At 49.3% G+C, this 12,630-nt stretch overlaps 1 pseudogene; it reads right to left on the bottom strand.

The window, feature by feature from the left end:
• Positions 1-5,737: 5,737 nt before the first annotated feature.
• LOC120764653 (zinc finger protein 180-like) lies at positions 5,738-12,043 on the bottom strand (annotated as a pseudogene).
• Positions 12,044-12,630: the final 587 nt, after the last annotated feature.

The following is a 12,630-nucleotide window of genomic DNA, read 5'->3' as shown; positions in this document are numbered from 1 at the left end:
TTTGGACATAAACCTCTGGTGTTCGTGGATTAATTTTCCTAACAATTCTGGGACTCGTCCGGGATATTTCCACTGTCCGGGGCGGCGGGCAGCGAGCGGAGCTGAAGGCGCCTCACCCAGTTTCGGTGATCAGCTCCCCTTGGTGGCGGCCGGCACCGGGCGATCGATTGGGTTCCCGAGACTGTCCAGGAGACAGACGAGTGGCGGACCAGGGGGGTCCATGAAGAGTCCGCAGGGAAGGACCACTGAAAATCTCACCGGTGAGTAAAATGGGATCTTCGGGGAGCAAACCTGGGAGGGCGCCCATGGAGGGCAGCACAGGTGAAACACAGCACCCATGGAGGGCAGCACAGGTGAAACACAGCACCCATGGAGGGCAGCACAGGTGAAACACAGCACCCATGGAGGGTAGCACAGGTGAAACACAGCACCCATGGAGGGTAGCACAGGTAAAACACAGCACCCATGGAGGGCAGCACAGGTAAAACACAGCATCCATGGAGGGTAGCACAGGTGAAACACAGCACCCATGGAGGGCAGCACAGGTGAAACACAGCACCCATGGAGGGTAGCACAGGTGAAACACAGCACCCATGGAGGGTTGCTAGGATAAAGCCGGGAAGGGGCCCCGGCAAAAGGGATGACGATCCCATAATACCCCCGAGAGTCCCTTGGGAAGAATGCTGAGGTCTTGGGATAGACTATGCATTCACCCAGAGGTAACTATGGAGATGATGGTAAAATAGTGTTATTTTGTGTGGCCGGAGTATAAGTTGCCAAAGGGGCTTATGTGGCCACCTTGTGGAACAGACAGAATTTGTTTGTGTAGAATTTTGTTAAAGTATTTAGAGGAGAATTTGAAAAGATAGATTGAAAGAGAATGTAGATTGATATGGTTTAAACAAGCAACAAAAGAAACGTAAGTGTTAAAGAAAAAGGGAGAAGAGGAAAAAAAGGAGGAAAGGGGAACTGGGGAGAATTGGGATGTTCTTCAGTACTTTCCCCTGTCTTGTCCTCCAATGTTGCCAGCTGAACCAGGACCAGCTGTAGGTCCCCTGTATCCTCAACTCCCAGAGCAAAGGGATCAGGGGAATGTTGTTCCTATGGCCCCACCTGAGAATAATAATGGTGTAGGGGGAAGGGAGCAGCCTATCATACCACCACGTAGAACTAGAAGAGGAAATCAATTGAGCACATCAGAAGCCCCCCAGACCCAAAGAGACAGGGGTACGCCAGATGCCACTCCGCCAAGTTCATTTGGGGGGTTGGGGGGAGGGTTTGGGTTTGTAATTGTACCACTTACTACCCAGGATATAAGGGGGTTGAAAAAAGAATTACTCCCATATTTAGATGATTCCATAGGGCTGGGGGAAAAGATAGAAGAATATTTAGGAAACACGGATTATACATGGAAGGATTGGGATTTTCTCCTGGGGATTTTGTTTGGGTCATCAGAGAAATGAATGATTTTGCAGAAAGCTCGGCAGCTGTGGGAGGATGAACATCCACAAGCAGCAGGGGGGGCTGGACCTAATGTACCTACAGTGGATGATGCCATCCCCCAGGTGGACCCCCAGTGGAACCCAAATGAGGAGACCAGTTTGGCTCGCCTCTGCAATTACCGTGTTTATTTAATTAGGGCAATTAAATCAGCAGTTCCCAGAACTAACAACAGAGCTGAGGCTATGTCCTTAGAACAGGAGAAACATGAAAGCCCCTCTCATTGGTTAAAGAGGATTAGAGAGGCCTTGAGGAAACAGGGCGGGGGGGGGATGGATCCGGAGGGACCAGCCTTTGACACACTGTTGAAGGTACAATTTGTTACAAAGGCCTGGCCTGACACACGGAAAGGGGTACAAAGAGATGAAGAGTGGCAGAACAAGCCTCTAGAGGAACTAGTTAGAAAAACACAGCAGATATATGTAAGGAGGGATGAGGAAAAGGTAAAACCTACGGCAGAGATGATAGCAGAGTTTTTGCAGCCACCGAAAAATAAACTGCAGGGTCCAAGGGGTCCCCCAGGACAGAGGGGACAGGGTCAGCCACAGGGGAGTGGCAGAGGCATTCATTCCCTCCTCGGCAGGGGAGAGCCGACCCAAACAGCAGTTGAGAAGGAACCAGTGTGCTATCTGCCGGGCAGAAGGGCATTGGAAAAGGGAGTGTCCGCAGAAACAGCTGGACCCTCAGGAGGGTAATGAAAATGGATTGTTAGGGGTGTCGGGGGCTCCCATTATATCAAGGACCCACCACTCAGGAGCCCTTGATAACTTTTGAGGTGGGTCCAGATCAAGAGGAAGTGTGTTTTCTGGTAGATACAGGAGCCTCTCGATCCATTTTAAATTTTATACCTGGTGGGAGGAATTAAAAAAGAGATCATTAGTCATTCAAGGAGTGAGTGGAAAAGATGAGCAAGTGTATTTTATTCAACCACTATTAATAGATGTGGGGGAAAGGTTTGAAATACACCAATTCCTGTTCCTAATTGTGATTGTAATTTACTGGGAAGGGATTTGATGGCTAAAGTGGGAATGCAAATTAGTATTGTAAAAAATGACACAGAGTCCAACACTGTGATATCTTTGTGTAAAATGTCTGAGAAGGCTTATGCTGAAATAAATCTGGAAGTGTAGGCAGCTCCAGGAAAATATGGAAAACTAGACATAGAGCCTCTCCAAATTACTTTGAAACAACCAGGACAAGTAGTGTCTAAAAAGCAATACCCTCTTTCAAGGAAAGGAAAGAAAGGAGTTACAGACTGTCCCTGAGTCCCTGCTAAAGGAAGGTCTTTTTAGGGCCGTGTAGGTCTCCCTATAACACCCCTATCCTGCCAGTTAAGAAACCAGATAGAACCTACACAATGGTGCAGGATTTAAGAATAATCAATGAAATTGTCAAATCAAGGCATCCCACAGTTCCGGCTCCCTATGCAATCCTGAATCAGATCCCTTCTTCACACCAGTATTATTCAGTACTGGACTTAAAGGATGCTTTCTGGGGGTGTCTGATTACAGATGATAGTAAAACAGTATTTTGTCTTTGAGTAAGAACAAAAGGAAGAAAAAATGTGTTTATTGATGGGTCTTCAAGGGTGATAGAAGGGAAACGATTTACAGGACACTCTATCGTGAATAAAAAGCAATTAAATGAAGGGGGGAGGTTACCGCCCACCTGGTCAGCTCAGACAGCAGAGCTGTATGCGCTTGTGAGAGCCTGTGAATTATACCGGGACAAGACAGTGAATGTTTTTACTGATTCTAAATATGCACATAGGGTGATACATGCATTAAAGAAACTATGGGAAGAAAGAGGTTTATTAACCTGCAGGGGAAAGAAGTTAGTTCATGAGAACTTAATCTCTGGCCTATTAGAGGTAGTGAACTTAACCAAGGAGGGTAGCAATAATACACGTTATGGGACACCAGGCAGAGTGCTCAGAGCAGGCAATAGGAGCCCAACTGGCTGATAAAGAAGCTCGAAAAGCTGCATTGTCACCAGAAATCTCTTAAGATCCTCCCCTTGCTCCCAGTAACTGCATCACTGCCAGAAAAACTGTCTTTTTCACCAGAACTTGAGACAATTAAAAAGAGTAGGGCAGAGGAAAAACACGGTAATTGGTTTACAAGAGATGGTAAACAGTGGATACCAAAAGCTCAGGCCTTACAGTTATTAAAACAACTCCATGAAGGGAGTCATTGGGGCTCTCGAGGACTGGTAGAAGCATCCCTCAAAATGTTTGCTGTTGTGGGTCTTTTTACCCTGGCAAAGCGAGCTATTGAAGGTTGTTTGATTTGTGCTAAAACCAATAACAGAGTTACAAAGAAACTTGCCAGGGGAGGGAGGCCTTGGGCTATACATCCCTTCCAGAGATGCCAGGTGGATTTTATCGAAATGCCACGAGTGGCAAGGTTTAAATACCTTCTGGTAATAGTATGTCAGTTAACAGGGTGGCCAGAAGCATTTCCTGCCATTTCAGCAACTACAGGATCTGTTATTAAAGTATTTTTAAAACAAATAATTCTAAGATATGGGATTGTGGAAGCAATAGACTCAGATAGGGGATCTCATTTTACAGGAAAAATTCTTCAAGGAGTTATGACTGCTCTAGGGATAAGATGGAATCTCCACACCCCCTGGCATCCCCAGAGTTCTGGCAGGGTGGAGAGGATGAATGAAGAAATAAAGAAACACCTTTTGAAGCTAGTGACAGAAACTAAGATGCCATGGGTACGGCTCTTGCCACTGGCTTTAGCAAGGATAAGGGCTAGACCCAGGGGAGATATTCAATTATCTCCCTTTGAACTGATGTTTAGAATTCCTTACCCTTACAATTCCCAGCCTAGTTGGGGGGGTAGAGATAAGTGATGTATATTTAAAACAATATATGGCCAGGATACTGTCTCTTGTGAAATCTCTTCCACAGGAAGCTCAGCTGGCACAGACCCTGCCTTTGGACTTTGCTGTTCACATCCCACCGGGAAATTAAGCCCTAGTTAAGGAATAAAAAGAAGCGCCACTAGTGGCTAAGTGGCATGGACCTTTCCAAGTGTTGCTGACCACAGAAACAGCCGTCAAGACAGCAGAACACGGGTGCACCCACCACACTCGGGTCAAGGTCTCTGAGGCCCCAGAGATTTGGACATCTCAGCTGGAAGAGAAGGACAGGAAGCCACGACTGACACTCCGCAGGAGTGGACTGGAGCAGTAGCCAGTGCGTCGACATCGGGGGAAGCCTCGTGTGCCTACCCACAGACTGCCTGCTGAAATAGTTTGTGTGGACATCCCTCCTCTCAGATCTCCAGTCACTGGGGGCCAATCCTCGCTGTCATTGGTTTCTTTATGTTAAGCTGTTTCTGTGCCTTCGCTCGCCACAGGTGGTGTAGAAGACAACGTGAAAGCGAAAATTAAGTTAGAAAATTAGATTACACCATTAGAATGTTTCTCTTAATAATCTTACTTTTATATTGTCAGTTAAGTTAAGGCCAAAAGTAGGAAAATAATTTTTTAATCTTAGGAGAAGAAGTAGCAAAAACCTTTAACCGTAGCAATTGGTGGGTCTGCGGAGGGCCAGGGGGATCTGACGACTGCCCATGGGTGGCCAGCCCAGTCGAACCCAAATGGTGGGTTAGCACCCTGAGTGAAGTCAATAATGGAACAGGATTTTGCGATGAGGAAGGAAGTCCATGGCGGCTTCATTCCTCTGAAAGAGGCATTTATTGTCTAAATAGAACAGGAGGCGTATATGTAGGAAAAAGTGTCTGCGACTGGACTTTATCTTTCAGTTTAGATTGTTGGACCCCCAACTGCCCTCCTTATGATTGTTCCTGATATCAAGGCAGATAGAATCAAACATATGTTAAGCTCACTAATGGTAGCTGGGTAAGGTGTTCCTTCCATAATCACCGAAAGAATTTTGAAGGCTGTAAAGCAGTGGGAAAGGATAGGGGTTTTGACCCTTTATTTTTAAGCTGCCCCTGAGATAATTCCACAAGTAGGACACATGTTGTTTGGGACTATCAGTAGAAGTGGCAGTGCCGGAATGGAACTCGGACCCTTTTTTAATAGGTTCTAGTCCAAATCCAACAAAACAGATCTGGGATGTAACTGCAAGTAAAAACCTTATGTTAGAGCTTAGAAATGCAATATTCCACCATCAGATAGTATTAGATTATTTATTAGCAGAAGAAAGAGGAGTGTGTGACAAATTAAATGACTCAAACTGCTGTTTGCAAATAGATGACAATAGAAAAGTAGTAAAACAAATAACAAAAAGAATAAAATAAGTTAGCTCATGTGCCAGTCCAAATATAAAAAAGATAGATTGGGACATGTTTTCATAGTTACCCGGTGAACTATGAGTTAAACAAATTTTTTCTTTCCTCTCATATGTTAGAGCAACTCTAATCTTTTTACCATGCATGATCCCTTGCTTAGTACAACTTATTCAACATGTGATCAAAGGGGTGCAGGTAGTAGCCAAGCCTAATGATCCAGAGAGAGCTACAAAAGGACAGAAATGGATGTCACTGCAAATAATTGCAAAACCAAAAAAGACACAAGGACAAAAAATAGTCAATGATAACTAAAATTTGTAAAGACAATTATTAAAAATAAAAGAGGAGGGATTGAGAGGAATGACAAGATTTGTCTTTACAAACAAGCCCTGAGTCTGCTGGTAGATCAAACTAGCACTGAGAGATAAGAGAAACAATGGGAACGATTCTATTGGTTGATGAATGGAAAAGAAGATACTTGCCTTTACAAACAAACCATAGGTTTGTAAATGAATATTGAAAGATGAAAGCAACAATGGGGAAAAACCCATAAATCCCATAAAAATTGAAAATTAGGGGGGTTATGCATTAAAAGGGGAATCTTAGGCATTTCAGGAAGTCTGTACCTCTCAAGTACCTCAGCCAATGGGGAAAGAGAGAGGAAAATGCGGCCAGGAAATTATTAGGATAAAAAAGGAGGCTGCGTCCTCCGAAAAACTGAGAGACCCCAGGGGAAATGCCCCATGGCCTCTCCCTTTATTTGAATAAAGTAAAAGGACTCCTCTGTCTCCTTTTTGGACATAAACCTCTGGTGTGCATGGATTAATTTTCCTAACACAATCAGCTGAGAAGGTAGCACACTGAAAACAGAACTGACACTGACTGAAAATGAATGGGACAGAAATCAATAACCCTGAATGTTTGATTTACTATCAAATACATCCCACTCACCCAAACCCACACAATCCTAATCCCATTGCTCCCAATTTGGATCCCACATCTCCCAATCTCCTTCCAACCCCATCTCACCCTGGAAGCTGTGGAATCAAGTAAGTTTGGCATGGGATTGAGTTTTTCTCAGGTGGGAACAAGCCATTTGGGGTGGGATTGAACCCTGTCAGTTAAATTTGAGTTGTTCTCAGTGGGATTGGAGTGGTTTTGAGGTGACAGACCAATTCCTCTTGGCTTCTGGAACACAAAGAGGGAGAAGACAAAAAAAAATAAGGCAAAAAAAAAAGATAAGCAGCAAGGTGTCTTCCCAACATGGACCACAAGGAATGTGGGTCACGAGGGCTCTCATGCAACCTCCAGTGAGGGCTGCAGTTGGAGCAGTGCATGAAGGTCTTCCTGCACTGAGGGCAATCGCAGGGCTTCCCTTACTGGTGCCTCAGTTGGTGTCTGGTCATGTGAGACCTCCATGAAAAGCTCTTCCCACACTAGGGACACTCGTGGGGCCTCTCCCTGCTGTGGATGTGCCAGTGGATGGTGAGGGTGCAGTTCCGTGTGAAGCCCTTCCGGCAGTCAGGGCAGCGGAAGGGCCTCTCCTCTATGTGAATCCACTGGTGCAAGAGGAGACGGGAGCTGGTGGGAAACCTCTTACTGCATTTATCACACTCATAAGGTTTCTCCCAGTGTGGGTCCTCTGGTGGCAGATCAGGTCACAGCTCTGTATGAAGCTCATCCCACATACATCACACTCGTGGGGCCTCTCCCCGGTGTGGAGCTGTGGCTGGTGAGGGTGGAATTCCACGTGAAGCCCTTCCCGCAGTCTGGGCAGCGGAAGGGCCTCTCCTCTGTGTGTGTCTGCTGATGTTCAAGGAGTTGGGAGCTGGTCAGAAACCCCTTCCCACACTCGGAACACTTGTAGGGCCTCTCCCCAGTGTGGATCCTCTGGTGTATGGTCAGGTAACTATGGTGCCTGAAGCACTTCCCACATTCCCCACACTTGTATGGCCTTTTCTCAGTGTGGATCTTGTGGTGCTGGGTTAGGCTGGAGCTCTGTCTGAACCTCTTCCCACATTCCCCACACTCATAGGGCAATTCCCCGGTGTGGACCCTCTGGTGACAGATCAGGTGAGAGTGGAACCTGAAGCTCATCCCACATTCTCCACACTCGTACGACCTCTCCCCAGTGTGGATCCTCTGGTGACAGATCAGGTGGTAGCTCCTACTGAAGCTCTTCCCACATTCCCCACATTCATAGGGCCTCACCCCAGAATGGATCCTCTGGTGTTCTATTAGGCTGGAGCTCTTCCTGAAGCTCTTCCCACATTCCCCACACTCGTAGGGCCGTTCGTCTGTGTGAATCCTCTGGTGGCGAAGCAGGTGGCACCGCCAGGTGAAGCTCTTGGCACACCCAAAGCACTTGCGGGGCTTCTCCCCATCATGAAGCTGCTCATGGACCACCAGGTCTGAGCTCTGGCTCCATCTCTGGTCGCCTTCCTGGCACAGGGTGGCTCTTTCTTCTTCAGGTCCTTGTGATCTGCTTTTGCAGTCTCTTCTCATGAGGGATTGCCAGGACTTTTCCTCCCCATTGGATTCCTGCCCCATGGAGCCGCTCAAAACAGCCTCTTCCACGAGGATCTGTCGTGGGCATTTGCCCTCCCTGGTCTCCATGCTCAGCTCCTTGTCTGGGGGAGGAAGGACAAGGAGAGGATGGGATTTGCCTCCGTGCCAGAGGGAAGGGGAAGGAGATCCCCTCAGTGCGTCCCCGGCAGGACGGCGTCGGCTGCGGGATTGTCCTGCAGCCAGGGGCCATGCTGGGCTGGGAGATGGAGCAGGAGAGAGGGGGAAAGGGGCACTGACTTCCTCCTCACCTGCCTGGCTATCTTAGGGCACCTTCCTCTTCCTCACAGCCTCCTCCTCCATCCTGCAAAGGTTTGGGAATTAGAAATCATGGTTTCCGGGAAACCAAGGGATGAGCACATTGAGTTTGAAGGTCTCTCTGCCCAAGACCATCTCTAGAAGTCACCGGGCATTGGGGGTCCATAAATACAAGCAACTTGGAGTGGATGGATCTACACTGGGGGCAACTGGGAGTGACTGGGACCATGCTGAGAGCAACTGGGACTATTCCAGGGGCACCTGGGATCACACTGGAAGGAACTGGGAACAACTGGAACTAATGCTGGGGAAAACTGAGATCATACTGGGATCACAGTGGGAAAAGCTGGGCCCATGCTGGGGAGAACTGGGATCACACTGAGGGTGATGGGAATCATAATGGGATTGACTGGGAGTGACTGTGAGCAACTGGAATCATGCTGAGTGTGGAGTCCCTGCAGCCCCTTGCCATAATACCTAGGGCCTGGCCTTGGCAGGACAGATCATAGAGTCACCTGCCCAGCCTGAGACAGAGAACTTCCCAATGGTGCCCTGGACACGATGGTTTGCCTCAGTTTCTCCCCTCCCTGATTCCCCTGGCCCTTTGGTTTCTCCTTTCCTCTGTGTCTCCATTGGTTTGGGGTTCCTGGGGACTGGCCCCATTTTCCCTAGAGGACACTGACCTTTCCTGCCCTTTGCTCTGCCCCCGTGCCTCAAGGCCTTTGGCTGCTGAAGCTCACACTTGAGCTGGAGACTGGCACACGTGCTCCCCTTTCCAATCTGGATTCCCCTTGGGCTTCTGGAAATAAACCTGGCTGGAACTGATCCAGTGCAAAGGCCTTCTGGCCTCTCCTTGCTGAGCTGCCCACGTGGCGTGTGTGCATGTGTGAGCTTGACTGCTTCGCCTGAGCTTCCCCAAGTGGCCTTTCCACCGCAGAGGCTTATCGGCTCTGGGCTTCAGCTCCACTCCCAAAAACCACAACGCAACACGCTTTGGCCGAAAATTACCCAAATGGGCCTAAAATCTCCAGTATCTGGACTGAGTCTGGGACCAAGATCAGGACCAGAACTGGCACCAGCACCAAGACTGAGACTGACACCGAATGTGAGACTGGCACCGACAGTGGCACTGCTCTGGGACGGGCACCGAGACCAAGCCTGGGACCAGAACCGACACCAGAACTGAGAACGGCACCGCTGCAGGACCGGGACCAGGACCAGTACACCGGAGCTGAGACCGGCACCACAGAGGCACCGGGACCGGGACTGAGACCAAGACCGTAACTGACACCAGAACTGAGAGCAGCACCGCTGCAGGACCGGGACCAGGACCAGAACCAGTACACCAGAACTGAGAATGGCGCCACAAAGGCACCGGGACCAGGACTGAGACCAAAACCATAACTGACACCAGATCTGGCACTGGGACCAAGACTGGGACCAAGACTGAGACCAAGACCGGCGCCGGAACCAGCACCAAGACTGGCACCGCCCCGGGACTGGGACCCAGACTGAGATTGGCACCGGGAGCACTCCGGGACCAAGACTGACACCGCTACCGGCACTGGGACCTGGACTGCGCTGAGATCAAGACTGAGACAGGGACTGAAGCCAGCAAAGAAGGGCTCAAAAGTCACCAAAAACACCCCTCAAGAGACCAAAAATGGCCCCAAAATGATCAAAATGGCAGAAAATGGCCCCAAAATGATCAAAAACTGACTAGAAATGCCCCCAAAACTACAAAAACCAGCTCAAAATGACACAAAATGGCCCCAAAATGAGCAAAAATCCCCTCAAATGTTCCCCAAATGCCACAAAATTGCCCCAAATTACCCAATATGACAGAAAACGCCATAAAAGTGGCAAAAAATGGCCCAAAAGTGACCAAAAATGACTCAGAAGTGACAGGAAATGCCCCAAAATGCTGCAGGATGGGGGAGAGCCCAGAGGGAAACAGAATTCTAAAATTTCAAACAAAAATCATACAAAATACATCAAAAAAGCAAAATTAAAAAAAAAAAAAAACTGAAAAAGCATCAAAATGGCTAAAAAAAAGGAAAAACCTTGAAAATTCCCCCTAAAATGCCAATAATATTTTCCAAATTTCAAAAAATTCCCTAAACCCAACAAAAACCACCCAGAAACTGAAAAACAACCAAACAAAAAACCAACCAAACAAACCCTTGAAATGCCCAGAAATATATTAAAAAAATCCCTCCAAAAATCCCCCCCAAAATCCACCAAATCCCCTGACCACCCGGAATTCCCAAAATCCCTGAAAATTCCCAGAATTTCCTACACTTGCTCTTGATGGATGGCTGCAGCAGGTAGGACTTGCCGGTGCTGGCGCTGCCAATCACCATGAACTTGAAGAGGAAATCTGGAAAAAAGATCCCACCTTTGGAACCAAATTGCCAAGACTGCCGACATTTGGAACTAAAATTCCCAAAATTTCCCATGTTTGGACACAAAATTCCTCCAAAATCCACTCTAGAGACCTCAAAATTCCCACACTTGGACCTGAAATTCCCCAAATTACTGCATTTGCCTCAAAATTCAAAAAAATTCCCAATAGAAAACCCAAAATTTCCCCATTTCGACCCCAAGAATTCCTCATACAGAGCCCAAAATTCAAAAAAAATTCCCTTGAAGGATCCCAGAATCTCCTTATAGAGATACTGAGACCCCCCCCCCCCCCCCCCCCGCCCAGAACCCCCTGGATCTTTTATTGGCTCCCCCAACCCCCTATAGAGCCTCTATAGCACCCCGAGACCCCCCCAAATCGTAGAGACCTCCGGATCTCCTCTAGAGACCCCCAACCTCCGTTAGACCCCCCGCAGAACCCCCCAAATCCCCTATAGGGACTCCCAGAGCCCCTACAACCCTCCCCCCACATCCCTTACTGGGACCTCCAGGCGCCCCTGGACCCTTTATAGGTCCCCCAAAAATCCCCTATAGCTCCCTTTAGACCCTCTCTGGAGACCCCTAGGCCCCCCAAAATCCCCTATAGGGACCCAAAGACACCCCCAGACCTCCCCGGAACCGCTAAAGGCTCCCCCAGACCTCTATAGATCCCCTATGGACCCCTCAAAACCACAAAGCCCCTATAAAGACCCCCCGACCCCATTTAGGGACCCACGAGCCCCTTTACGGACTCCTCTGGACTCCCTAGAGACCCCCCAGACCCCTACAGAGCCCCTATAGCCCCCCCATAAAACGCCCTTAGGGACAACCAGACCGCACTAAATCCACTAGAGACCCCCCAAATCCACTAGAGATCCCCAACCAAATCCCCGAGAGACACCCCTAGGTCCACTCAGACCCCTCAGGATCCCCGAGAGATCCCCCATTGCCCCACCGTAGGTCTCAGACACGCGGGAGCCGCCTCGCGGGACCAGGAGCAAAGATGGCGGCACTCCGGGGAAGCAACTTCCCAGCAGTCTGCGCATGCGCCGGAGACACCGCGCCAGCAGATAGGCGGGGCTCAATGGAGAAGAGAGCTGCGGCCAATGAAAGGGCAGGGAAGGAATGAAATGAGGCGGGCTCAGGGAAAGCAAAGGGCCTGGCAGGGGAAAGGGGCGGGGTCAAGGAAAGGGCGGGGATGAGGAGGAGAGTGGGCGTGGCCAAGGGGACGCGCCCTCCTACAAGGGCTCGGTTTGCCCTAAAATCACCCGAAAGGGTCTGAAATCTCCGGCACCGAGACCGAGATCAGCACCAGAACCGACACCAGCACCAAGACTGAGACCGACACCGGAACCGAGACCGGCACCGCTCTGGCGCCGGCACGGAGACCGAGACCGAAACTGAGACTGGCACCAGAACCGGTGCAGGGACTAAGACTGGCACCGAAACCGACACTGGGACCGGCACCGACCGGCACCGACCGGCACCGGGAATGCTTTGGAACCGGCACCGGCGGCGGGAGCGCTCCAGGACTGCTCCAGGACTTCGGCCAGAACCGAGACCGGGAGCACGCCAGGACTGAGACCAAGACCGGCACCGGAAACCAGCACCGAGACTGGAACTGCTCCGGCAC

Source organism: Hirundo rustica, chromosome 34 (genome assembly GCF_015227805.2).
Source record: "Hirundo rustica isolate bHirRus1 chromosome 34, bHirRus1.pri.v3, whole genome shotgun sequence".
NCBI lineage: Eukaryota > Metazoa > Chordata > Aves > Passeriformes > Hirundinidae > Hirundo > Hirundo rustica.
Note: the sequence above shows the minus strand (reverse complement) of the source record. Positions and strands in the feature narration are given on the sequence as shown.